Source organism: Puma concolor, chromosome F2 (genome assembly GCF_028749965.1).
Source record: "Puma concolor isolate L17-30 chromosome F2, mPumCon1.1.hap2, whole genome shotgun sequence".
In the NCBI taxonomy this organism is placed as follows: Eukaryota; Metazoa; Chordata; class Mammalia; order Carnivora; family Felidae; genus Puma; species Puma concolor.
Genome location: NC_141684.1, coordinates 33,402,549 through 33,428,832, shown reverse-complemented (window position 1 = coordinate 33,428,832; position 26,284 = coordinate 33,402,549). Strand labels below are relative to the sequence as shown.

Sequence of the window (26,284 nt, the reverse complement as noted above, 5' to 3'; positions counted from 1 at the left end):
ATTCAATTCAGTCATCCTACTTCACCCTAATATTTGAAACCTACTGTATCTTCTTACTTACAAACAGAGAAGTTTGGTAATCTAACCAAAGCATTCATTCTAACCCAAGTAAGGATTAGTGACTTCTGGTGATCAAGGCCCTGGCATTTTGGCCTAATTTAAAGGAGAGTTCTAATAGCAGCAAATTTCAAAATAGAGAAGTAAATACAGAAAATAAATCTATAAATAGATTATAGCTGGAAAAGATATGGGAGATTCTCTGGCCCAATTTCTCACTACATAGATGGAACTGAAGCCCAGAGAGGTTAAATAAATTTTCCAAGGTCACTCAACTGGGAACTGAGACTAAAACTTGAGTATTTTGATTCCTAGTGTTTTGGGTTTTTTCCACCTGTACTTCATTGTCTCTTGAAAAATGATGATATTTTGCTGGTTGGATTCATTGGGCTTCTCAATTCATAGCACATGGACAACTTGATGCTTCTATTCTCAGATTTCCATAACCTGGCCTTTATCCCCATCTTTGCTCCTATTCTGATAGTCAAAGACCTAAAATCTCTATGTCAGCAGTTTTATTCATTGACAACTACTGTAAAAATGTTACACTTAACTAATAATAAAATTGTAGAAAGGCAGGGTTCATCAGATATATATTGAGGATGATATTAGCAGTGGGTCTTTCATATATGGCTTTTATGATCTTGAGGTATGATCCTTCGTCCCTACTTTCTTGAGGGTTTTTATCAAGAAAAGATGTTGTATTTTGTCAAATGCTTTTTCTGCATCTTTTGAGAGGATCAAGTGGTTCTTGTCCTTTCTTTTATTGATGCGATGTATCACATTGATTGTTTTGCAGATATTGAACCAGCCCTGCATCCCAGGTACAAATCCCACTTGGTCGTGATGAATAATTCTTTTAATGTATTGTTGGCTGGTATCTTGTTGAGGATTTTCGCATCCATGTTCATCAGGGAACCTGGTCTATCGTTCTTTTTAGTGGGGTGTTTGTTTAGTTTTAGAATCAAGGTAATGCTGGACTCAAGGAAAGAGTTTGGAAGTTTTCCTTCCATTTCTATTTTTTAGAACAGCTTCAAGAGAATAGGTGTTAACTCTTCTTTAAATGTTTAGTAGAATTCCCCTGGAAAGCCATCTGGCCCTGGACTCTTGTTTTTTGGGAGATTTTTGATTACTAATTCAATTTCTTTACTGGTTATGGGTCTGTTCAAATTTTCCATTTCTTCCTGTTTCAATTTTGGTAGTTTTTATGTTTCTGGGAATTTTTCCATTTCTTCCAGATTGCCCATTTTATTGGCATATAATTGCTCATAATATGCTTTTATTATTGTTTGCATTTCTGCAGTGTTGGTTGTGATCTCTCCTCTTTCATTCTTGATTTTATTTATTTGGGTCCTTTTTCTTTTTGATCAAACTGGATAGGGGGTTTATCAATTTTGTCAATTTTTTCAAAGAACCAGCTTCTGGTTTCATTGATCTGTTCTACTGGTTTTTTGTTGTTTTTTTTGTTTTGGTTTGGTTTTGATACCATTGATTTCTGCTCTAATCTTTATTATTTCCTGTCTTCTGCTGTCTTTGGGTTTTATTTGTTGTTCTTTCTTCCAGCTCTTTAAGTTGTAAGTTTAGGTTGTGTATCTATCTGAGACCTTTCTTTCTTCTTTAGGAAGGCCTGGATTCTATATCCTTTCCTCTTATGACTGCCTTTGCTGCATCCCAGAGGTTTCAGTCTGTGGTCTTATAATTTTCATTGGCTTCCATATACTTTTTAATTTCCTCTTTAACTTCTTGGTTAGCCCATTCATTCTTTAGTAGGATGTTCTTCAGTCTCCAAGTATTTGTTACCTTTCCAAATTTTTTCCTGTGGTTGATATCGAGTTTCATAGCGTTGTGGTCTGAAAATATGCACAGTATGATCTCGATATTTTTGTACTTGTTGAGGACTGATTTGTGTCCCAGTATGTGATTTATTCTGGAGAATGTTCTATGTGCACTCAAGGAGAATGTGTATTCTGCTGCTTTAGGATGAAATGTTCTGAATATATCTGTTAAGTCCATCTGGTCCAGTGTATCATTCAAAGCCATTGTTTCCTTATTGATTTTCCTTTTTGATGATCTATCCATTGCTGCAAGTGTGGTGTTGAAATCCCCTACTATTCTGGTATTATCATCAATAAGTTTCTTTATGTTTGTGATTAGTTGATTTATACATTTGGGTGTCTCCACGTTTGAAGCATAAATGTTTACAACTGTTAGGTCTTCTTGGTGGATAGATCCCTTAATTATGATATAATGCCCTTCTTCATCTCTTGTTACAGTCTTTATTTTAAAGTCTAGATTGTCTGATATAAGTATGGCTACTCCGGCTTTCTTTTGGTGACCATCAGCATGATAGATGGTTTCCATGCCCTCATTTTCGATCTGAAGGTGTCTTTAGGTCTAAAATGGGTCTCTTGTAAACAGCATATAGATGGGTCTTGTTTTCGTATCCATTATGTTACCCTATGTCTTTTGATTGAGCATTGAGTCCATTGACGTTTAGAGTGAGTAATGAAAGATAGCATTTATTGCCATTATGTTGCCTGGAGAGTTGGAGTTTCTGGTAGTGTTCTTTGGTCCTTTCTAGTCTTTGTTGCTTTTGGTCTTTTTTTTTTTCTTCTTCATTTTTTCTCCCCTCAGAGAGTTCCCTTTAAAATTTCTCGCAGGGTTGGTTTAGTGGTCATGAACTCCTTTAATTTTTGTTTGGGAAACTTTTAATCTCTCCTTCTATTTTGAATGACAGCCTTGCTGGATAAAGAATTCTTGGCTACATATTTTTCTGATTCAGCACATTGAATATATCCTGCTACTCATTTCTGGCCTGCCAATTTTCTGTGGATAGGTCTGCTGCAAACCTGATCTGTCGTCCCTTGTAGGTTAAGGACTTTTTGTCCCTTGATGCTTTCATGATTCTTTCCTTGCCTGATTATTTTGTGAATTTGACTATGATGTCTTATTGATGGTCGGTTTTTGTTGAATCTAAAGGGAGTCCTCTGTGCTTCCTGGGTTTTGATGTCTGTGTCTTTCCTCAGGTTAGGAAAGTTTTATGGTCAGATTTGATCACAAATTTTCCACTCCTTTTTCTCTCTCTTCATCTACTGGGACCCATATGATTCTGATGTTATTCCTTTTTAATGAGTCACTGAGTTCTCTAATTTTTATTTCATGCTCTTTTGCCTTAGTTTCCCTCTTTTCTTCTGCTTTATTATTCTCCATAACTCTGTCCTCTATATCCTGGATTCTCTGCTCTAACTCATCCATCCTTGCCACCATGGCATCCATTGAAGATTGTAGCTTAGTTATAGCATTTTTTTACTTCATCCTGACTAGCTTTTACTTCTTTTATCTCCACAGAAAGGGATTCTAATCTACTTTCAATCCCAGCTAGTATTCTTATTTTCGTGATTCTAAATCCGGGTTCAGACATCTTGCTTGTATCTGTGTTGATTAAGTGCCTGGCTGTCATTTCTTCCTGTTCTTTCTTTTGGGGTGAATTCCTTCATTTTGTCAGTTTGAAGGAAGAAAAGGAATTAATAAAGTAAAACACAAAACAATTAAAAAATTAAAAATAACACAAAGAAATCAAATAAAGGATGCTAGATTCTAGGTGTGTTTTGGTCTGGTTGTTGAAAGAAGCTTGATAGATAAGAGAAAAATGGGAAAGATAAGAAAAGACAAAGGGAAAAAAGGAAAAAAGGAAAAAAAGGAAAATGTTTGAAAATTTGAAAAAATGAATAGAATAAAATAGACTAAAATGAAATTATGAAAGTAAAACAGAATTGAAAAAATTTACAAAAAAGTGAAAAATATAGTAGAAAAAATTAAAGAAAAATCTTTTTGATAAAAATGAAAAATAAAAATAAATTTTTTCTGTTTCTATATTCAAGAATAAGAAAAGAAAAGAAAAAAAATGAATAAAAGGACCAACAAACAGAATGGAGTACGATTGAAATTACATCTGGTTTCCTGTAGAAGTCAAACGACTAAGCACTTTATAGTCTGTAAACTAAGCAGGCAGAGACTGGTGTTCTTCAACAACGCAGTTGGCCCAGTTGGGCAGTGTTTAGTGTAACAGCTTCATTCTCCACTAGGTGGCGCTGCTTAGCTTACTGGGGTGGATTGCGGTGGCTTGTCTAGGTGTGTATGCGCATGCGCGGGAGGGGAGAAAATGGTGTCACCCAACGACTTAGTCTCGGGTGTTGGAACTCAGTGCTCTTGGCAACAGGCAATCAAGCACCTGTCCTTTGTCCTGGGCTTCTGTCCACTCCCCGCTTCTATACTGTCTGACCAAGCCGGTAGGCTGAGAGGTGACACCTCCCTCCCGAGTTTTATCTCAGATGCGGCTGTGTTTCCCAACCGCTCCCTTCTGAGGGACTGCGGCTTTGACCGGCTCAGACCTTCTGGGGGAGGGTCTCACCAAGGAAGGGCTGAGTGCTGGCCACACCCAGGAACGTTTGTGGGACTGCGCTGCTGCTGATGCCCAGAGAGTGCAACCGTGTGCCAGCCGGCCCCAGGAAAAGTTTGTGAGATGGTGTGGCAGCAGCATTTCAGGGATTATGGAAAATCACGACACACATCTGGCACTGGGCTTCACCCTTAACGACCTTGTTCCAGCACCAGCAAATGTGGTTGTCCTCTTGGGTCTGCTGGGACCGGGTGGCCACACAGCCTCTACCAGATGTCCTCCCAGCAGGGGAAAAGCCACTCCCTGTGTGGCCTGAGGACAATAGACCTCAGTCTCTGCTCCTGGGGATTCGCCGTTCCCAGCAGGGCACCGCCAGGTATCGAGCTGCGGAGTTTCAGACTCTGTGCTCCCCTGTTTATAGTCTTAATGGAATTTAAACACTCTCCTTTTTCCTTTCTCCCTTTTTTGTTCAGTGTCTGTAGCTGTTTCCCTCTTTTCCACTTTCTCTCCAGCTGCTTTTGGGGGGGGGGAGGGTGCTTTTCCCGTACTCTCCCCCCATCTCCATCCTCTCTCTGCAAGCAAAACAGCTCCCTGCCCTCCGCAGCTTCTCTCTCCCAGTTCACCTCTCCGTGCTGTGTACCCGCTGAGTTCTGTGGTTCAGGTTGCGCAGATTGTTGTGTTAATCCTCGAATCAGTTTTCTAGGTGTGCAAGATGGTTTACTGTTGATCTGGATGCATTTCAGGGAGGAGAGATGCAAAAAACAAAACAAAACAAAACTTCTATGCTGTTCTGCCATCTTGGCCCCTCCAGGGAGATATCTTTGTATTATTTTTTGTTGAGAGAGTTTGCATGTTTTCAGTTGTATGAAAGACAGCTGCATCATTTAGGTGGAAGGATGATTTTGCTCTTCTTTATTTAGAAGTTAAATAAGGTTAAAAGAGATTTATTTAACTTTTTTTTTTTTTTAAGTAGGCTCCGTGCCCATCATGGACCCCAATGTGGGACAATCCTGAGACCAAGACCTGAGCTGAGATCAAGAGTCGGATGCTAACCAACCAAACCACCCAGGTACTCTGAGATTTTTTTTTAACTTCTAAATAAAGAAGGACCTGTACACGATCTCGCGGTCCGTGAGTTCGAGCCCCGCGTCAGGCTCTGGGCTGATGGCTCGGAGCCTGGAGCCTGTTTCCGATTCTGTGTCTCCCTCTCTCTCTGCCCCTCCCCCGTTCATGCTCTGTCTCTCTCTGTCGCAAAAATAAATAAACGTTGAAAAAAAAAAATTAAAAAAAAAAAAAAAAAAGAAGGACCTGTAAATAAAGAAGGGTGTAAATAAAGACTGTGTGGTGGGATGACAAAGGGATGATTGTGTGCCATGGCAAATGAGCTAAGCTGGAACTGCAATTTCTAGAATTCTCTTAACTGTATTCCTGGTTGTGGGAATTGTATGATATGTGGAAGGCAGAGTGTAGCCGAGGGCTTTATGTCCTGAAGTTCATGAGGGCTCTGGGTGCCACCACAGCTCATGCACATTGGAGCTGACCTGTGGACTCGCTTTATAGGCTTCTGACCCCTGTGGAGTCCACTGCCCTTCCAGCCCCCACTGATCAATCTCCTAATTCAGTTTCATATAGTTCTGGGCTAGGTGAATGCGCAGCTCTGTCTCCAGGCACCAGCTTCTTTTGGCAGATCACCCATGTTGTTGAGTTGCAAAATGGTAAGAAATAGATTCAATAGATTCAATAGATGTCTTCATGGAATCCTATTTGTCTTCACTCTGCTTCTTTTCACTTATAGCTTTCCTTTCTGATTGTCTGCTCTGCTGACCTACACTAAGTTCAGGAAGAGACTTCTCTCTAGTCCCCATGATTGTACAAGGTCTAATCCCTACTATAAATCCATTATTCCTTATCACTCATAGTGGTTCTGCTTCTTTGAAGGAACCATTTCTGATTGAAATGAAGACCTTGATATTTATGTTTCAATTTTATGGGTTTTTTTTTTTAAGTTTTAATCTTTAATTTGGGTGATTCTCTTTAGATGTTGATGATGGCACTAATGTATTTCATGTTCTTTTGAATTTCATACCAACTGCAAATTTGGGGAACAGGTCATCTATATTTTCATCCTTATCGTATATAAAAATATCAGTTTGTGTTAGATTTATGAGCATAGTTTGGTAATTTATATAACCAACTATTATCACCTTATTCAGTGGATATTTCTTCATCTTTTCCACAAAGACTAATGAAGAAGTTTTCAAAAACTTTGGTCAAACATAGAGCATACATATAGATATGCTATAGTTACTATACTTTTATGATTCTACAAATTACTAATTCTGTGAGATTAAAAAAATTACTTTTAATCTGATTGGAAAATGGACAAAGACTGAATAGACGTTTATTTATTTATTTAGTTAGTTATTTAATTTTATTTTTGAGAGACCACACACACTCCCACGAGTGGGAGAGGGGCAGAGAGAGAGAATCCCAAGCAGGCTCCATGCTGTCAGCACAGAGCCTGATGCAAGGCTGGAACTCATGAACCATGAGATCATGACCTGAGCTAAAATCAAGAGTGAGGATGCTTAACCAATTGAGCCACCCAAGCGCCCCATGAATAGACATTTCTTTAAAGAAGATATGCAATAGCTAACAGGTACATGAAATGGTGCTCAATATTACAAATCATCAGGGAAATGCAAAGCAAAACCACAACAAAAGATCATCTCACATTTGTTAGGATGGCTACTGTAAACAAAACAAGACAAGACAAGATGAGACAAGACAAGACAGAACCAAATCCAGAACCAAAAGATAACAAGCGTAGGTGAGGATGTGGAGGAAATTGGAACTTTTCTACACTATTGGTGGGAATGTAAGATGGTGTAGCTACCATGGAAAACAGTATGACAATATCTCAAAAAATTAAAAACAGAACTGCCATATGATCCAGCAATTCCACTTTTCTGTATGTATTGGAAAAAATTGAAATGAGGATCTCAAAATGTTTCTTGCACCATTAGTCACAATAGCCAAGATAAGAAAATAACTTAAAAGTCTATAGATGAGTGAATGGATAAGAAAATGCGGCATATACATACAATGGAATATTATTTAACTTCTTAAAAGGAGGGAGGAGCTAAGATGGCAGCATAATAGGAGGACCCTAGGCTCGTCTTGTCCCTGGAACACCACTAAATAACTATAAAATCATTCGAAATAACCCAGAAATCAACCTGAAGATTGGTGGAACAAACTCTACAACTGAAGGGAGGGGAAAAGCCACATAGAGGAAGGTAGGAGGTGTAGAGACATGATTCTGGGGAGAAATGATCATGAGTGCTATGGAGGGGAAGGAGCTGTGGTCATGGAGAAAGGTGAGAGAGGAGCACACCGGGGAAAGCACAAGGAGAACATTTCCCCAAGCCATTGGCTGGGGAAACAAGAGGTGTTGATTTTTGTTTTTGCAATCAGTGGGGCTTGAAGGCTGGAGTTTTAAAGGTCTGGGGCACTTGGGTGGCTCAAGTTACTTAAGTATCTGACTCTCAATTTTGGCCCAGGCCATGATCTCACAGTTCATAAGTTCCAGCCCCACATCTGGCTCTGCGCTGATAGCACTGAGCCACTTGGGACTCTCTCTCTGCCTCTCTCTTTCTACCTCTCCTCTGATCATGTGAGTGAGCTCTCTTTCTCTATCTCTGTCTCTCAAAAATTTAAAAAAAAAATTTTTTTTTAAAAGATCTATAGGCTTGGCTGGGATAGAGCCTTGATGGCCCTGCCCTGCTCCTGGAGAGAAGACAGGCAAACAATCCAGGGGTCAGACTGGGCAATCTGAGGAACACCCGGGGCACACAGTGGGAGCAGGGGGGTAATTCGCTTTTTTTGGAGCATGTCTGTGAGACATAGTGTTCATTGAGATGCCTCTCCAGGGACAAAGGAGCCAGTGGGTGCCATTTTCCTTCCCTGCCCCTCAGCATAAGCACAGAGCCACTTTTGGAAAGCAGCTTGGCTCCAGCACTGGCTGCCTAGCCTGCCTACTCCAAGTCCAACACCCTTGAGCTCTGGCACAACTGCCCTTCTTGGGCAAGCCAGCATGGTAGGCCCTCCCCCAGAAGACCAGTGCAGGTCCCCGCCACACCACGGTCCCTGAAGCCTAGAGTTTTATTTTTTTTATTTTTTTTTTATTTTTTTTTTTTTTAATTTTTTTTTTCAACGTTTATTTATTTTTGGGACAGAGAGAGACAGAGCATGAACGGGGGAGGGGCAGAGAGAGAGGGAGACACAGAATCGGAAACAGGCTCCAGGCTCTGAGCCATCAGCCCAGAGCCTGACGCGGGGCTCGAACTCACCGCGAGACCGCGAGATCGTGACCTGGCTGAAGTCGGACGCCAACCGACTGCGCCACCCAGGCGCCCCTGAAGCCTAGAGTTTTAAATGTCAGCAGCCTTGGCTGGGATAGAGCCTGGAGGGCACTGTGCTGGTGCTGGAGAGAAGGCAGGCAGACAACCCAGGGGCAGACTGTGAAAACAGCAATCTGAAAAATGCCTGGGACACACAGTGGGGGAGACTATTCTTCTTCTGGGGGTGCTTCCCTGAGAGGCAGTGTGCATGGAGACTCCCTTCCAGGGACAAAGGAGCTGACTTGTGCTATTTCCTACCCTTGCCCCTTAGTATAAACCCGGAGTCACCTTCAGTAAATAGCATAGCCCTGGCTCTGGCTGCCTACCCTGCTTATACTAGCTCCCACACCCCTGTGCTCTATCGGTGCTGCCTTTCTCAGTCAGGTCTGCCTCAGTACCAGCACAGTGGGCCCCTTCCCCAAAAGGCCAGCAGAAACCCCTGTCCACAACATGTCTCCCAACCAGAGAGTTCTACAGGGCTTCAGTTCTATTGGAAGTAGTATCAGGTCTCATTTAACAGACCAGAGTACACCTACTTAAAACTTAACACATTCTGGCCAAGGACCAAACACTGCCCACTGCCCACTGCCCACTGCAGGTACAGAGAGTCTCTGCAGACAACTGACCTGAAGGATAGAGCAGCCAAAACACAACAGCAGGGTGCAAGCAACAGACACCAAAGACACTCCCTGAAGAGCCAGGCCCTGGACGCTATATGATCTCTTCTTCTTAAAGCCATTACTCTCAGGAGCAGGAAACATAATAGGCTTTTCTAACATACAGACAGAGACTTAGACAAAATGCCAAGACAGAGAAATTCATCCCATATGAAAGAACAAGGTAAGGTCACATCCAGAGAACTAAGAAACAGATATAAGTAACATACCCCATGGCAATCATAAGGATACTTGCTAGGCTTCAGAAAAGAATGAAAGACTTCAGTGATGCCCTTACCACAGAGATAAAAGAGTTAAGCAGCAATCAGAAATGAAAAATGCAATAACTGAAATTTGAAACAGACTGTATGCAATGCACATAAGGATGAAAGAAACAAAGGAACAAATAAGTGACACAGAAGATAGAATAATGGAAAATAAAGAAGCTGAAAAAAAGAAAGAAGAATTATGGAACATGAAAATAGACTTAGGGAACTCCATGGCTCCATTAAATGTATTAACATTTGTATTATAGAAGTTCCAGAAGAAGAAGAGAGAGAAAAGGGGGGAAGAAAATTTATGTGAGGAAATAATAGCTGAAAACTTCTCTAATCTGGGGAAGGAAACAGACATCCTGATCCAGAAGGCCAGAGGACTCCCACCAAAATCAACAAAAGTAGGTCAACACCAAGACATATTGTAGTTAAATTGGCAAAATGTAGTGATAGAGAAAAAAAATCTTAAAAGCAGCAAGACAAAAGAAGTCCCTAACTTACAAGGGAGGACTCATAAGACTAGCTGCAGATGTCTCAAAAGAAACTTGTCAAGCCAGAAGGGAATGGTATATTCAATGTGTTGAATGGGAAAAATATGCAGCCACTCTATCCAGCAAGGCTATTATTCAGAATAGGAGAGATAAACAAAAACTAAAGATGGTCATGAACTAAACCAGTACTGCAAGAAATAGTAAAGGGGACTCTTGGAGTGGAAAGGAAAGACCAAAAGTGACAAAGACAAGAAAGGAACAGAGAAAGTCTCCAGAAACAATAACAAAAGAAGTAATAAAATTGTACTAAATATATATCTATTAAGAATTATCTGAATGTAAATGGACTGAATGCTGCAATCAAAAGACATAAGATGTCAGAATGGATAAACAACAACAACAAGATCCATCTATAAGCTATGTACAAGAGACTCATTTTAGCTCTAAAGACGTTTGCAGATTGAAAGTGAAAGAATGGAGAAACATTTATAATGCAAATGGACATTAAAAGAAAGCTGGAGTAACTATACTTATGTTGGACAAACTAGACTTTAAACCAAAGACTGTAACAAGAGATGAACGAGGGCACTATATCATAATTAAGGGCACAATCCACCAAGAAGATCTAACAATTGTAAATATTTATATACCCAACACAGAAGCACCCAAATATATAAAACAATAACAAACATAAAGGAACTCATTGATAATAATACAATAATAGCAGGAGACTTTCACACCCCTTTTACATCAATGGACAGATTAAGCACAAAATCAACAAGGAAACTACAGTTTTGAATATCACCCTGGACCAGATGGACTTAACAGATATATTCAGAACATTCCATCCTAAAGTAGCAGAATACATTTTCTTTTTGAGTACACATAGAACTTTCTCCAGAATAGATCACATACCAGGTCACGAATCAGACCTCAACAAATACAGAAAGATTGAGATCATAACATGTATATTTTCTGGCCACAATACAGTGAAACTGAAGTCAACCAAAAGAAAAAATTTGGAAAGACTACAAATACATAGAGCTTAAATAATATGCTACTAAATAATAATTGGTCAATCAGAAAATCAATGAAGAAATTAAAAAAATACATGAAAACAAATGAAAATGAAAATACAACAGTCCAAAACCTTTGGGATGCAGCAAAATTGGTCTTAAGAGGGAGTATATAGCAATATAGGCCTACTTTAAGAAGCAAGGAAAGTATCAAATAAACAACTTAATCTTACACCTAAAGGAGCTAGAAAAAGAACAACAAACGAAGCCTAAAGCCAGCAGAAGAAGGGAAATCATAAAGATTAGAGCAGAAATAAACGATATAGAAACCAAAAAAACCCCCAGTAGAACAGATCAATGAAACCAGGAGCCGGTTCTTTGAAAAAATTACTAAAATTGATAAACCACTAGCTAGACTTATAAAAAAGAAAAGAGTAAGGACCCAAATAAATAAAGTCATAAATAAGGAGAAATAACAAACAACACCACCGAAATACAAACAGTTATAAGAGAATATTATGAAAAAACTATATGCCAACAAATTGGACAACCAGGAATAAATGGATAAATTCCTAGAAACATAATAGACTACCAAAACTGAAACAGGAAGAAGTAAAAACTTGAACAAACCAGTAACCACCAAAGAAATTAAATCCGTAATCAAAAATCTCCCAACAGACAAAACTCCAGGGCTAGAAGTCTTCACAGGTGCATTCTAACACTCTAAAGAAGAGTTAATACCTATTTTTTCTCAAACTATGCCAAAAAATAGAAATGGAAGGAAAACTTCCAAATTCATTTTATGAGGCCAGTATTACCCTTATATCAAAACCAGATAAAGACTCCAGTAAAAAAGAGAACTACAGCCAATATCCCTGATTACATGGATGCAAAAATTCTCAACAAAATACTAGCAGACTGAATCCAAAAGTACATTAAAATAATCATTTACCATGATCAGGTAGGATTTATTCCTGGGCTTCAAGTGTGGTTCAATATTCACAAATCAACCAATGTGATACACCATATTAAAAAAATAAGGGGTAAGAACCATATGATCCTTTCAATAGATGCAGAAAAAGCATTTGACAAAATACAACATCCATTCATGATAGAAACCCTTAACAAAGTAGGGTTAGATGGAACATACTGCAACATAACAAAGGTTATATATGAAAAACCCACAGCTAATATTATCCTCAATGGGGAAAAAAATGACAGTCAAAAACAAGGCAGAGATGTTCACTCTCACCACTGTTATTTAATATAGTACTGGAAGTCCTAGCCGCAGCAGTTGAACAACAAAAAGAAATAGAAAGCATCCAAATTGGCAAAGAAGAAGTCAAACTTTTGCTATTTGCATATATATAATACTATATAGGAAACTGGAAACACTCCATCAAAAAATTGCTAGAACTGATACAGGAATTCAGTAAAGTCTCAAGATACAAAATCAATGTATGCAAATTGGTTGCATTTCTATACACCAATAATGAAGCAGCAGAAAAAGAAATCAAGAAAATGATCCCATTTACAATTGTACCAAAAACCATAAGACACCTAGGAATAAACCTAACCAGAGAGGTAAAAGATCTATACTCTGAAAACTATAAAACACTGATGAAAGAAATTGAAGATGACACAAAGAAATGGAAAAACATTCCATGGTCATGGATTAGAAGAACAAATATTATTTAAAATGTCCATATTAACCAAAGCAATCTACATATTTAGTGGAATCCCTATCAAAATAACACCAGTATTTTTCACAGAGCTAGAACAAACAATCTTAAAATTTGTATGGAACCACAAAAGACCCCGAGTAGCTAACGCAATCTTGAAAAAGAAAAGCAAAGTTGGAGGCATCATAATTCCTGACTTCAAGTTGTATTACCAAGCTTTAGTGATCAAGACAGTGTGGTACTGGCACAAAAATAAACACCTAGATCAATAGAACAGAATGCACAACCCAGAAATGAACCCAAGTTTGCATGGTCCGTTAATCTTCTACAAAGTAGCAAAGAATATCCAGTGGAAAATAGACTGTCTCTTCAACAAATGGTGTTGGGAAAACTGGAAAGCAACATGCAAAAGAATGAAACTGGACCACTTCCTTACACCATACACAAAAATAAATTCAAAATGGATGAAAGACCTAAATGTGAGACAGGAAACCATTAAAACCCTAGTGGAGAACATAGGCAGTAACCTCTTTGACACTGGCCGTAGTAACTACTTACTAGATATGTCACCTGAGGCAAGGGAAACAAAAACAAAAGTAAAGTATTGGGACTGCATCAAAATACAAAACTTCTGCACAGCAAAGGAAATAATCAACAAAACTAAATCCCTATGGAATGTGAGAAGATATTTGCAAATGACATCACTGATAAAGGGTTAGTATTCAAAATACATAAAGAACTTATCAAATTCAACACCCAAAAAACAAAGAATCCAGTTAAGAAATGGGCAGAAGACATGAATAGACATTTTTCCATAGAAGACATACAGATGGCTAACAGACACATGAAAAGATGCTCAACATCACTCATCATCAGGAAAATCAAAATCAAAACTGCAATGAGGTATAACCTCACACCAGTCAGAATAGTTAAAACAGAACTAAAAACAGGGTTGGTGAGGATGTAGAGAAAGGGGAACCCTCTTACACTATTGGTGGAAATGAAAACTGGTGCAAACTCTGGAAAACAGTATGGAGGATCCTCAAGAAGTTAAAAATAGAACTAGCCTATGACCCAGCAATTGCACTACTAGGTATCTACCCAAAGGATACAATAATATTAATTTGAAGGGATACATACACTTTTATCAGCCATAAAAAAGAATGAAATCTTGCCATTTGCAATGACATGGATGGAGCTAGGGAATATTATGCTAAGTGAAATAAGTCAGTCAGGGAAAGACGGCTACCATATGATTTCACTCATATGTGGAATTTAAGAAACAAAACATGAACATGGATGGGAGTGGGGAGGAAAGAGGCAAACCAAGAGACAGACTCTTAACTATAAAGAACAAACTGATGGTTGTTGGAGGCAAGGCGGGCAGAGGAATGGGCTAAATAGGTGATGGGGATTAATGAGAGCACTTGTGATCAGCATCAGTTGTTGTAAGTAAGCACTGAATCACTAAATTCTATACTTGAAATTAATATTGCAATGTATGTTCACTAACTGGAATTTAAATAAAAACTTAGAAAAAGAAGGAAATCCTGTCATATGCAACAACGTTGATGAACCCAGAGGACATAAAAATCCGGTTGTAGAAGGACAAATACTGCATGATTTGATTTAAGTTATCTAAAGTACTATTAAATGGCTAATTTGATAATGGTGATGGTGATGATGATTAACCTGGCATTTCAGATATTTCAGATCAGTTGTGAAAAGTTTGATTATTCAAAAAGTGGTGCCGTATTTCATGGTTAAAAATATGAAAAAAAAATAGATGCCTCAATCACTTCATATATTAAAGAATAAGGAAAGTGCATAAGGTAATGGGTAAAAACATATTACCTGGTGTTAGCTTGCTTTAATTCATGTTTCATCTCTGCCTCTTTCTAAGTGTGTGATAGCAGCCAAGGTATGACAGATTTTTAAAAATGATCATGAAAATAATGATGATGCATGAATTTATTGCATTTGCTCCTGGTGAAACTTTAACTGGGTAAAATTAGAAAATCAGCATATGTATCAAAAGTCTTAAAAATTTCCACAATTTTATTGTACCATTTTAGTTTCTAGGAATTTACCTTAAAGAAAAAATCAAAGAAGTATAAAATGTAGGGGCGCCTGGGTGGCTCAGTCAGTTAAGCATTGAACTTTGGCCCAGGTCATGATCTCGCAGCTCGTGAGTTCAAGCCCTGAGTCTGGCTCTGTGCTGACAGCTTAGAGCCTGGAGCCTGCTTTGGATTCTGTGACTCCATCTCTCTCTGCCCCTACCCTGCTCGTGCTCTATCTTCTCTCTCTCTCTCAAAAATAAGTAAACATTTTTTTAAAAATATAAAATGTATATACAGTAATGCTCATAGTAGCATTATTTTTAGCAGGGATAATCTGAAAACAAACTAAATATGTGATGAGGGGATGGGTTAAATGCATGTTGGCACATTGTCAGATATAGTGCATGGTGATTAAAGGCAGGGCTTTTAGGGCCAAGTTGGCTTGGGTTTGATTTCTTTTTACTTTAACCATTTATGAGCTCTGTGAATTTGGATATGCTGCTTACCCTCTAATTCTGTGTCCTTATTCATAAGATGGAGCTAATAATAGCATGTATCTATCTTAAAGGTTTGTGAAATGAATATTAATTTATTTAATTTATTAATTGAGACAATTTACCTAGAGTATCTGAGACATAGTAAATGGCACCTGTTATCAATAATTAATATTTTAGAAAATTCAAAGATTATAATAAGGAAGGGAGCTTTGCCACCTGTCAACAGGACTTACCTGGGATTTGATTGTTCTTTCCTCCGCTCACCACATCTGATCTTGGAGTAATTTCCACCCTTTTACTAGTGCACCCTGCTTCTAATTGCTCATCATCACCACGGTCACAGCCTCAGTCAGTGCCACCATCCTCACTTGCCTGGAAAACGGTGATGGCTCCTGCTTCTGCTTTCTCTCTTGTTCTCTTGGAGTCCATCATTTATATGTGGCCAGGGTAAACTTTTAAATTATAAATCAGGACTACAACACTCCCCTGAAAAAAACCCCCTGGGGGCACCTGGGTGGCTCATTGGGTTAAGAGTCCAACTGTTGATTTCAGCTCAGCTCTTGATCTCAGGGTCAAGAGTTCAAGCCCTGCCCTGGGCTCCACACTGGGTGTGGAGCCTACTTAAAACAGACAAACAAACAAAACCCTCTAAAGACTTCCGGTTCCAACCAAAATGTGATGTAAACTCCCATAAGTCTCTCTTTGATCTGGCCTTCCCTAACTTTTCAACTTTATTTTTCTGTCTTATCTCTCTAATTCAACACATTTCAGAAACATTGATTTTCTTTCTGTTCTTCAAATATGCATGTGTCTCTTGCTTGAAATGTTCTAGGGGCGCCTGGGTGGCGCAGTCGGTTAAGCGTCCGACTTCAGCCAGGTCACGATCTCGCGGTCCGTGAGTTCCAGCCCCGCGTCGGGCTCTGGGCTGATGGCTCAGAGCCTGGAGCCTGTTTCTGATTCTGTGTCTCCCTCTCTCTCTGCCCCTCCCCCGTTCATGCTCTGTCTCTCTCTGTCCCAAAAATAAACGTTGAAAAAAAAAAAATTAAAAAAAAAAAAATGTTCTTTTCTGGGCACCAGGTCGCAACTCAAGTGTCATAGCTCCCCAAAAGCTTTCAAGCCACCCTCACAAAGGCAGCTTCCAGAGGCATTTTCTATGTCTTTACCCTACTTTATCCTCTTCTTAACATGTGTGTTTTTACTTCACTTATTTACTTTTTTTCAGCCAGTAGAACATAAATTTCTTTAGGAGAGTGGCTCTATTTCTCATATCCAACATGGAGTCCCAAGGAACTAGAACAGTTGCTGGTGCACAGATAGGTATTTGTTGACTGACTCTTGTCCTGGATTGTGTGGACATGTTTTGGAAGAGTAGAATAAAGGACTTCATCTTTACTTTACACAGGGCATTATTGTTTTTTTACAGCGTACAATAAAGTGATGCTGGTTATTTGTGGACATGAAATTAAGGGTACTTTAAATCTTTTTATTTATAAGTTTCACATTTTAAATATATTCTCCTATAAACCTATTCTTTATAGAATCAGAAAAATTTTATTTGATTAGTTTTTTAAATGTTTTTTTTTTTTTAATTTTTTTTTTCAACGTTTATTTATTTTTGGGACAGAGAGAGACAGAGCATGAACGGGGGAGGGGCAGAGAGAGAGGGAGACACAGAATCGGAAGCAGGCTCCAGGCTCTGAGCCATCAGCCCAGAGCCCGATGCGGGGCTCGAACTCACGGACCGCGAGATCGTGACCTGGCTGAAGTCGGACGCTTAACCGACCGCGCCACCCAGGCGCCCCTAAATGTTTATTTTTGAAAGAGAGACAGACAGAGCATGAATGGGGGGAGGGGCAGAGAGAGAGACAGAGACACAGAATCCAAAGCAGGCTCCAGGCTCTGAGCTGTCAGCACAGAGCCTGAAGAGGGGTTTGACCTGAGCCCAAGTCAGATGCTTAACTGACTGAGCCACCCAAGGGCCCCAGAAAAGTATTTTAAAGAATACTATAAAACCCTGATCAGATGAAAAATTTTGATAATATATCTTCATAAATATCTAGATGGCAATCGGTAATAATAATGTGTATTAATTTATACTTAGCCATATTTACCAACAGATGTTGATTAAAAATTATGGCATCAATGAAAGCAAACATGATAATTAGAAAATAGGAATAGCTGTGCTTGATTATGATAGGAATTGTAAGAAAAGTTCTTTCTCTTCTCTCTTTCATGTTTTTGTTGTTCTTTGCCTGTCTTTTAGTAAAGTAAATGCAGTATTTCCTGTCTGCCAGTGACAGTATCTTTACTGTGAAATTTCTAGTGTGGCCCTTAAATGTACCTGAAAATAGATATAATGCTCTGGGGTGAAAATGAAGCTGTAATCTGGAGATGAAAGAAGTGAAAGACACTGAATTCAGAAAAATATCCTAAAAAAAGAAAGAAAGAAAGAAAGAAAGAAAGAAAGAAAGAAAGAAAGAAAGAAAGAAAGAAAGAAACTAAAAAAGAGACAATTATTTCACAAAGGAGCCCAGGAAATAATTTTGCTTGTAGAAAATTTCCATGGGATCCAAACAAACCTCTTGATGTTTTATATAGCACAGTTAAAAAAATCCACTTCCTGCTTTACTATTTATTTATTCTTTCATTCATAAAACATCTTTTGTCTTAAATTCTGCCAAGCATTGCACTAGGATCTTGGAAAGGAAGGTCGACCAAGATAGACACAATCACATTTCAGAGCAAATGTACAAACTGGAGCTTATGAAATCTGGTTCCAGGACATTGACAGAAATCGGAATATCTTCATGAAGTAGAAAGTGAAGTTAAATTTATATAACTCTGGTAGAATTTCTATTTTTGAAGAATCAAAACATGTAAAAGCATCTATTATGGTAATTTTCCCATTTTCATACTCATGTAGTTTTTGGTCTGGTTTCATTGTTTTACCCCATCATTTCTTATTCACAGAGGATCAAATTTGTGTGGATGTAGGGTATAAGATGATTTTCCTGGGAGCAATTGCTCTGAGCTGTTGAAGAGTGCAGGGACTCTTCACACTACAGTCTATGTCTTTCCCCCATTTTAAAATTTAGCTTTGCTGTTATTTCTTTGACCTGCCTCCACTCTGTTTCAGATTTGTATACTCGTGTTTCATGTATCAGTGATGATTCCAATTACACGCTAGGTAACAAGAGTTTAATAAAATGTGGCAATAAATTGTGGAAAGACATCATGCATGTGAAAAAAATGTATTAAGAAATGTGTTCCAGGTAGAGCTTCCAGTATTAAATGACTAATCACTTCCACACACATATACAAAGTGAAGGTTTTATTTAGTTGAATCTGGCCTTTCAAAACTAGAATGCCAAGCAGTGCCTTCCAACTGGTTTCCTAGCTGTCAGAAGCATGTGGCGGTTGTTTCTTTTCACAGGGAATGTTTTAGATGGTCTTCAGTAGCCCTTCAGCTGAAAGGAGGTAGGACATCTTGTTCAAAGCTCACATTATTTTGATTTAAATGGCAAATGGTAATAAAAAGAATGTGCAATATTTATACTCAATACAACCTAGTGGTCAGATGACTGGAATTGAATCCAGGCTCTTCCTTTCAGTAGGTATGTGACATTAGGCAAGATTCTTTTATGTGGCAGTTCTTCATTGGCAAAACTGGAACAGTAATACCTTCTTTACAAAGATATTGTGGAAGATCAATGATTAAAAAAATGTAAACTGTTTAGTCCCATGTGGGACAGAGTGTAAGCCCCTGATATGTACATTATTCTAAAGAGTCAAACTCAAAGACTCGAGTATAACAGTTGTAGAGCAAAACAAGGCAGGTTATGTGGGCCAGAGATGTCATCTTGGCCTTTTATTCCATTCTCACTCCCAGATTAGGCTTTGCGAAATCTTCTCCATAAACTGTAGCAACATTTAGGTTTATTTCTGCTCACCTCCCCTTCATTAAGCACTACTATAAGGAGTCCTAAGTTTCAGTAACTGCTTCCTGAGATAGGAATCATAAGTGTAAGTCATTTCTATGTCTATTTCTATTTCTACTCATTCTCATTTAATATTGAAAGCAAACATTAAGAAAACATAGGAGTTAAGAAGGCTGTTTGCTGCCCATCAAGTTTATCTTCTCATTGCCCATGCCTCAGGAACATACTGAGAACACATAAAGGAGCCAGCTATGCTCCCTGTGCTCTATCTGTAGAGGATTGCATTAAAGTGGAAAATGTCTGGGTTAATGGCTCAGAGATCTCATCACTTTCTTACTGAGTGACACTGAGAAAGTTATTTAACTTCTCTGTACCCTTTGTTCTCCTATGTAAAATGACAATAACGATCCCTCACTGTGCAGTGGGAAAGATTAGATAGCCTGTTTCCAAATGCCCAGGACAGAGCTTGAACACATAATAACCATTTAATAAAGGCTCTGTGTTGGTGTATTGTTAATGATTTGCAAGAATCAAATGAATAAATATCGAGTTAGATGAGAAGCCTAGAATGGAAAATCATATATTTATAAACAAGTTAAACTTTATCTTTAGAGAAGCAATACATAAGAAAGGTTACCCATGATTGTACTTTTGGATGCAGGGATATTAGGCCGAAGAACACAAATGTCAGAAGGTAGATTTTTTTCGTATGTGTATAAGTGAGAAATAGAAGAGGCAGTCAAGTGATAATTCAAAGTGTAGTAGTATCATCTGGTATGTGTATTATTAAATCCTGTTCCACTGGTAATTTGACCCTGAAAACAATGTTATATTTAAAAAAGAATTTTATTTAGGGATTGGGAGCTCTGCTCTTTATATCTACTAATAAATGGTAGTTACAGATAGAGTAAACATTTGTTGAGTGCTTACTGGGCACTTGGTGTGTTTCTGAGTGTGTTCCATGTGCACGACTTAATTCATTCTCACATCAAGTCTCTGAGGTGGATAGTACTGCTCTTAGAATATGACATGGAAAATGGACATTTTTTCCCACTTTATTTTCCTGAAGCAGGATGGAGATCTCCTTTTTCACATGGCACAAGAGATGTGGGGAGACCTGACTTGTCTTGTGTGGGAGGAAAAAGGTCTCCAAGAGGGAAGAAGACCATATCCTGGGTATTCTCTTGTGGTCCCAGTACTACTCCTCATTATTACGATGATATGGTGGTGGTGATTTTAATAGCCACACCATTATTATTGTTATGAATAACACTTATTGGTTACTATGTTTCATGCATTTCTGCCTTATATAATGACATTTTTAAGAAGGAATGATATTGGAATATGTACTTTTTAATATTTTAGATATTATAGTGTACTGAAATACTCACTGAAAAAGGCAACCCATTTCTTGTCTACAAATTTGGATATATACATTCTTTGTTCATAATATCTGTTAAGTTACAGCAAATGCAAAAAAACGGGGAAAACCAATCAGGGAGAATGATTTCTGATTGTTCTCAGAGTCAGCTACACTTTGGGAGTGTTAACAAACTCTCTTGTCTTGGATTGTCCTAATTTAGTATAGCAATATTGAAGGTTTTCAGTTTCTTTTTATCAGGAAGGGATGGCAGCTGAATTTTGGGGGGTTAATGTCAGTGGGATTTGGATTTAAGCTATAATGCATGTGTAAATCGAATATTTTTAAAATAAATATGAAAAAATTATACCTTAGTCAATGATCCATAATAATTGTACTTTATTGATTTTTATAGTCTTATAAATAATTCAGGGCACCTGGATGGCTCAGTCGATTAAGTGTCTGACTCTTGATTTTGGCTCAGGTCATGATCTCGGCTCCTAAGATTGAGCCAGTGTTGGGCTCTGTGCTGGGCATGGAGCCTGCTTAAGATTCTGTCTGTCTGTCTGTCTCTCTCTCTCTCTCTCTCTCTCTCTCATTCTCTCTCTCTCTCTCCCTCTCCCTCCCTCCTTCCCTCCCACCCCTAATGCTTGTGCAATATCTCTCTCTAAAAAAATGAAATATAACAAACAAATAAATAATTCGATTCAGATTTATCTTGCTTTAGCTAAGTTGAGTGTTTTAAAAATATTAAAAACATAAATTATGGGCATTTGCTTTGCTAAAAAGATTCATTACTTATGAAAGGATTTTTGATAGGAGCCTTTTGAATAGTGAATCATTTAGAATGTCTGAAATGTGTGAATTAAATAAAATTTACTTACATATGTATTGTTTACAGTAAGAGATTATATTTTATACTGAAAGTTATACAGACTTGCCCCTGGGTTTTCACCTGACTTTTGCATTAGTTCTTTTGTGTGATTGGGTATTGGACTGCAATTTTTTCTTTCATGTTGTTTTTACTCTAAAACGCTAAGATTTTGAAAAGCACTCTTGTCTAATAAGTTCTCACTTTATTTGAAAGACACTGTAGTCAACAGATGATAGAATTGAACAGCTGCGTTTCAATCCTAGGTCCAACATGTGTTAGCTGTGTGACCTTGGGCCAGTTATTAACCTCTGTGCCTCAGTTCCTCATAAGTGAAATGGATTATGTACTTATCTGATTGGAGTTTATAAAAGTTTGCAAAACACTTAAGAGTGGCTGGTGCATTAAGCATTGTATCAGTAGCTGTTGTTATTTAATTAATTGTTTATTCAATTAAAAAAATCTAAAAATCACTTTACCCAGCTATGAAAATTATGGAAGCCTCTGTGATTAGAGAAAGTTCAACTAAGAATTTTAAGAGTGGATGATGAAGAAACAGAATTGGGGAACCAATCTATGAAAACTGTTGTTAAAAAAGAAAAGAAAAGGAAAGAAAAGAAAAGAAAAGAAAAAAAAAGAGAAAAGGAAAAAAGAAAAGAGGGGCGCCTAGGTGGCGCAGTCGGTTAAGCGTCCGACTTCAGCCAGGTCACGATCTCGCGGTCCGTGAGTTCGAGCCCCGCGTCGGGCTCTGGGCTGATGGCTCAGAGCCTGGAGCCTGTTTCTGATTCTGTGTCTCCCTCTCTCTCTGCCCCTCCCCCGTTCATGCTCTGTCTCTCTCTGTCCCAAAAAAATAAATAAACTTTAAAAAAAATAAATAAAAAAAAAAAAAAGAAAAGAAAGAGAACACCTTTATATTCAGTGGAAAAAAAAAAGACAATAATTATGGGATACTAAAAAAATTGAATGGAATGCTACCAACCATATTTTGGAATTGACTGCCAATCATTTTTTTCCCACATTTTAAAATTAGCAATAATGGCTTTCCTGAAATTAATTTCCATGTATTTACCCACCATTTTTTAACTAGAAATATGTCAAGTTCTCCTTTTCTAACCTTTAGAAACTTTGTGATTTTGGGTTTTTGCTTTGTTACTAACTAGCACTTTTTCCCTCCGCAGCCAGTCCTCCATCCAGCTGTTGACAATCTTCTCAAAGTTTTCTATGTTGGATCTCTGGGTTTCTCTTCATGATGTAGAGTTACTTACAGTTCAATGTTTGCATGTTCAAAGCAACTCTTACACTTACTCCATTAATTACCACTTCTGCACAAGGCCAGAAATCTTCCTTCTGACTTCCAGGACAGAAGATTCCTTCCTGGGAATACCATGACAGGAAGTGGCCTCTCTGAGAAAGCACAGAGATACTTGAATGGGAGTGGATAAAATTATTGCTATCTTCATTTTACAGATGAGTCAACTGAGGTTGCTTAAATAACTAGTTTAAGATTATAAATTTAGTAAGTGACAGACCTGGCATTCAAATTGGACAGGCTGCCCCTGGGCCCATGTTCTTTCTATACAGAGGAATGGGAAGCTAATGGTTTGTATGACATTGTACCTTGAGAACAGGTACCTATGAAGAGAAAGGGAGATTTAGGAAGTTGTTATGTAGTATATACTATGTGCAAGTTATTGTTTATAAATTTAAGTAGCTTATTTCTTTGATTATAGAAACATTACATGATCATCATAAAATAACTTGGGAAATACAGAAGAACACAAAGAAGAAGACAATATAACAATTCACAACTCAGAGATAACCACAGTTGACATTTCAGTGTATTTCTCCTCAGCTTTTCTTTTTGCTGTTAACAGATTGCTATCTGCAGTGACACAGCAGGGCTCATACAATACAAGCAGTTGTGAATACTGCTTTTTCCATTCAACATGATGTCTTACACATTGTGCAAGCTAGAATATGAATAACTACTTGAAATTTTTGGAAATTATAATTTGACCTGTGTTATTCTTTTACCAAGGAAACTTGATTTAACTAAAGGTACCCGAAATTACCAAGTTACAGTTTTTTGGGGAAAAAAAAAAAAACACTACAGAAAGAGCAGGTCCAAGATGGCTTAGAATTTACCCAAAATACTATAAGTATCTAGCAGGTGGTTCTCTTGTAGGAGACTTTCTAGAGACACAAAAAAGTTGCCTGATGTGGGGGAAAGTTTCAAACTAAGTGGACTCCTGATGTTTGACCTGATTTCTGAAAGGGGTCCCAAGTGGGCTCTAATAGACTCCAAATCCAAGGTCAGTCCTGGGTTTGGATTTGTTCTCAAATGACCTGGGGGTTCTTCTCTGTCCTCCAGTGTCATCTGGCCAATGCAAGTGCTTACTAAGGTCTCTCTCTAGACCAGGCACTCTGCTCTATACAGTAATGAGACTAACATGGTTTCTGCTTTCATACAGTTTTGTAATTCAGTGTGAGAGACAGGCTCTAAACCACCATCTGTCTGCTTAACTTCTTAACTAAGTGCCATGGTAGGAAGTGCTATCTTGCTATGTATGGAAGAAAAACAGAAGGTTCTGTGAATCCTGAGATAGGAGCCGGTGAGGAAGGCATGGTTTCGGAAAACTTTCCTGAGGAAGAAGGATGAGTAAGACCTGTCTAGGGGAAGTGCAGGTTAGGAGAGAATTGGGATAGAGAAAAAAAGAGCATACTGTTTCCCTAAGGAAGACAGCAGCTTGAGGTTTTGGGGAAACAGAGAGGGCAGAGTGATTGGAGATAATAATCAAGTGATTCAGGGTGAGTCTAGATAAATAACCTGGTCTATCCTATTCTGCATCCTTCAATTCATGGCACAGTAGAATATAATAAATGCCCACCGGGGGGCTGAAATATCCAAATCACGCTGGCAGTTCAAATTTAAATGGGCCTAGAAAAGGAACAATTTTAATTGCTAAGGAAGGAAATACAAATGAATGAAAATGTCTGGGAGGACAAATGCAAGAGAGGGATTGAAATAGAAATGATTGTGAAGTCAAGGCAAATTCAAAGGGCAGTTTTCCTCATTTTAATTTACAGTGTTTATTCAGAGGATCACAGGTACATACTCATAAGTTTAAAGCTCCCTCTTTGCAAAAAACATTTTTAAACACCAAGCCTTTATTCCAAGAAGAGAAGAAGCTAATGCTCATATTTTTATTCTGAATGAATTGCCAACATTTTATTCACTAGTTTCACTAAAGAGCTGGAACCTCACTGAGGTTTCTGAATTAAATTAGCTTTCAGAACCATTTAAAGTTCTTCCATTCTATTAATTCAGCAGACAATCAAGTTGTTCACTTGTTGACTTTTATCCACATGCACTCAATCAAATCAACTATCAAAGAGAGATACCTATTAGTTGTTAATTTCATATGTTAGATAGGAATCCTAGAACTCCTGTTTATATCTGTTTGATAACCTTCTAATCTTTACTACAGTCTCACTAACAGCAACATTAACTAGTCTGCCATCTATCTTGATTAACAACCCTGAGACTCAGAAAGATGCACAACATCTGATAAGCCCAGCAGTCCAAACTTCTAATAATGCCTATAGCCCTATGGAAAATGGGCTTCTACCACCATTTTTACAAACCCTCAAAGTTTTTTTTAAATCACAGTTTTGCAAATTATTATTTGAAGTTAATAAGAAGAGCTTGTTTTAGTATAGGAGCTCTTACTAATAATTGATAAGACTGAGTGCCTTGCAACATTTTTGCCTCAATTTTGTGTACTGTGAATTGGGGTTTTTAGAAATTGTTTTTGCCTCATATTGAATTACAAGTACATTGTTATCTATGGATTAGATTAATTCAACAAATATTTATTAATCTCTTTGTGACTAGCACTTCCTACATACATAAAATATATAGAAAGTACAGCTCCACATACCATAAAGCTCCATCTTTGACACCATAGTTACTGGATTTCTTAAAAAAAATTTTAATGTTTATTTTGAGAGAGAGAGAGAGTGAGTGAGCAGGGGAGGTTCAGAGAGAGGGAGACACAGAATCCAAAGAAGGCTCCAGGTTCTGAGCTGTCAGCACAGAGCCTGACACAGGGCTCAAACTCATGGACCGCGAGATCATGACCTGAGCTGAAGTCAGACGCTTAACCGACTGAGCCACCTAGGCACCCCTAGATTTCTTTAATAAGTGGAATTATATTGGATTTTTCTTTGAAGTTAATTTTTATTTATTTTGAGAGAGAAATAGAGAGCAAGCAAGGGAGGGGCAGAGAGAGAGGGAGACAGAATCCCAAGTAGGCTCCGCTCTGTCAGTGCAGAGCCCTATGCAGGGCTTGAACTCATGAACCATGAGATCATGACCTGAGCTAAAGTTAAGAGTCAGACACTTAACCAACTGAGCCACACAGGCACACTTCTATTAGCTTTTAGGAGAGAGAGAGACAGACAGACAGACAGACAACAAAGAATGTTCCATGTGATAACGTCTAGGTAAGTCTTCACACAGTTCTTTCCAAGTCTATTTATACCATTCTTCATCCAGTTTCATTGCTGAAATGTTAAA

The 26,284-nt window shown here is 38.2% G+C and overlaps 1 protein-coding gene across 1 annotated transcript in view; it reads left to right on the top strand.

Moving 5' to 3' along the window:
- LOC147571917 (uncharacterized) overlaps positions 1-26,284 on the top strand; it is a 300,496-nt gene that overhangs the window by 204,037 nt on the left and 70,175 nt on the right. Inside the window, exon 6 of the mRNA XM_086695950.1 lies at positions 5,430-5,525. The gene's annotated coding sequence lies outside the window, so the exon portion shown is untranslated. The remainder of the gene's footprint in view (positions 1-5,429; positions 5,526-26,284) is intronic.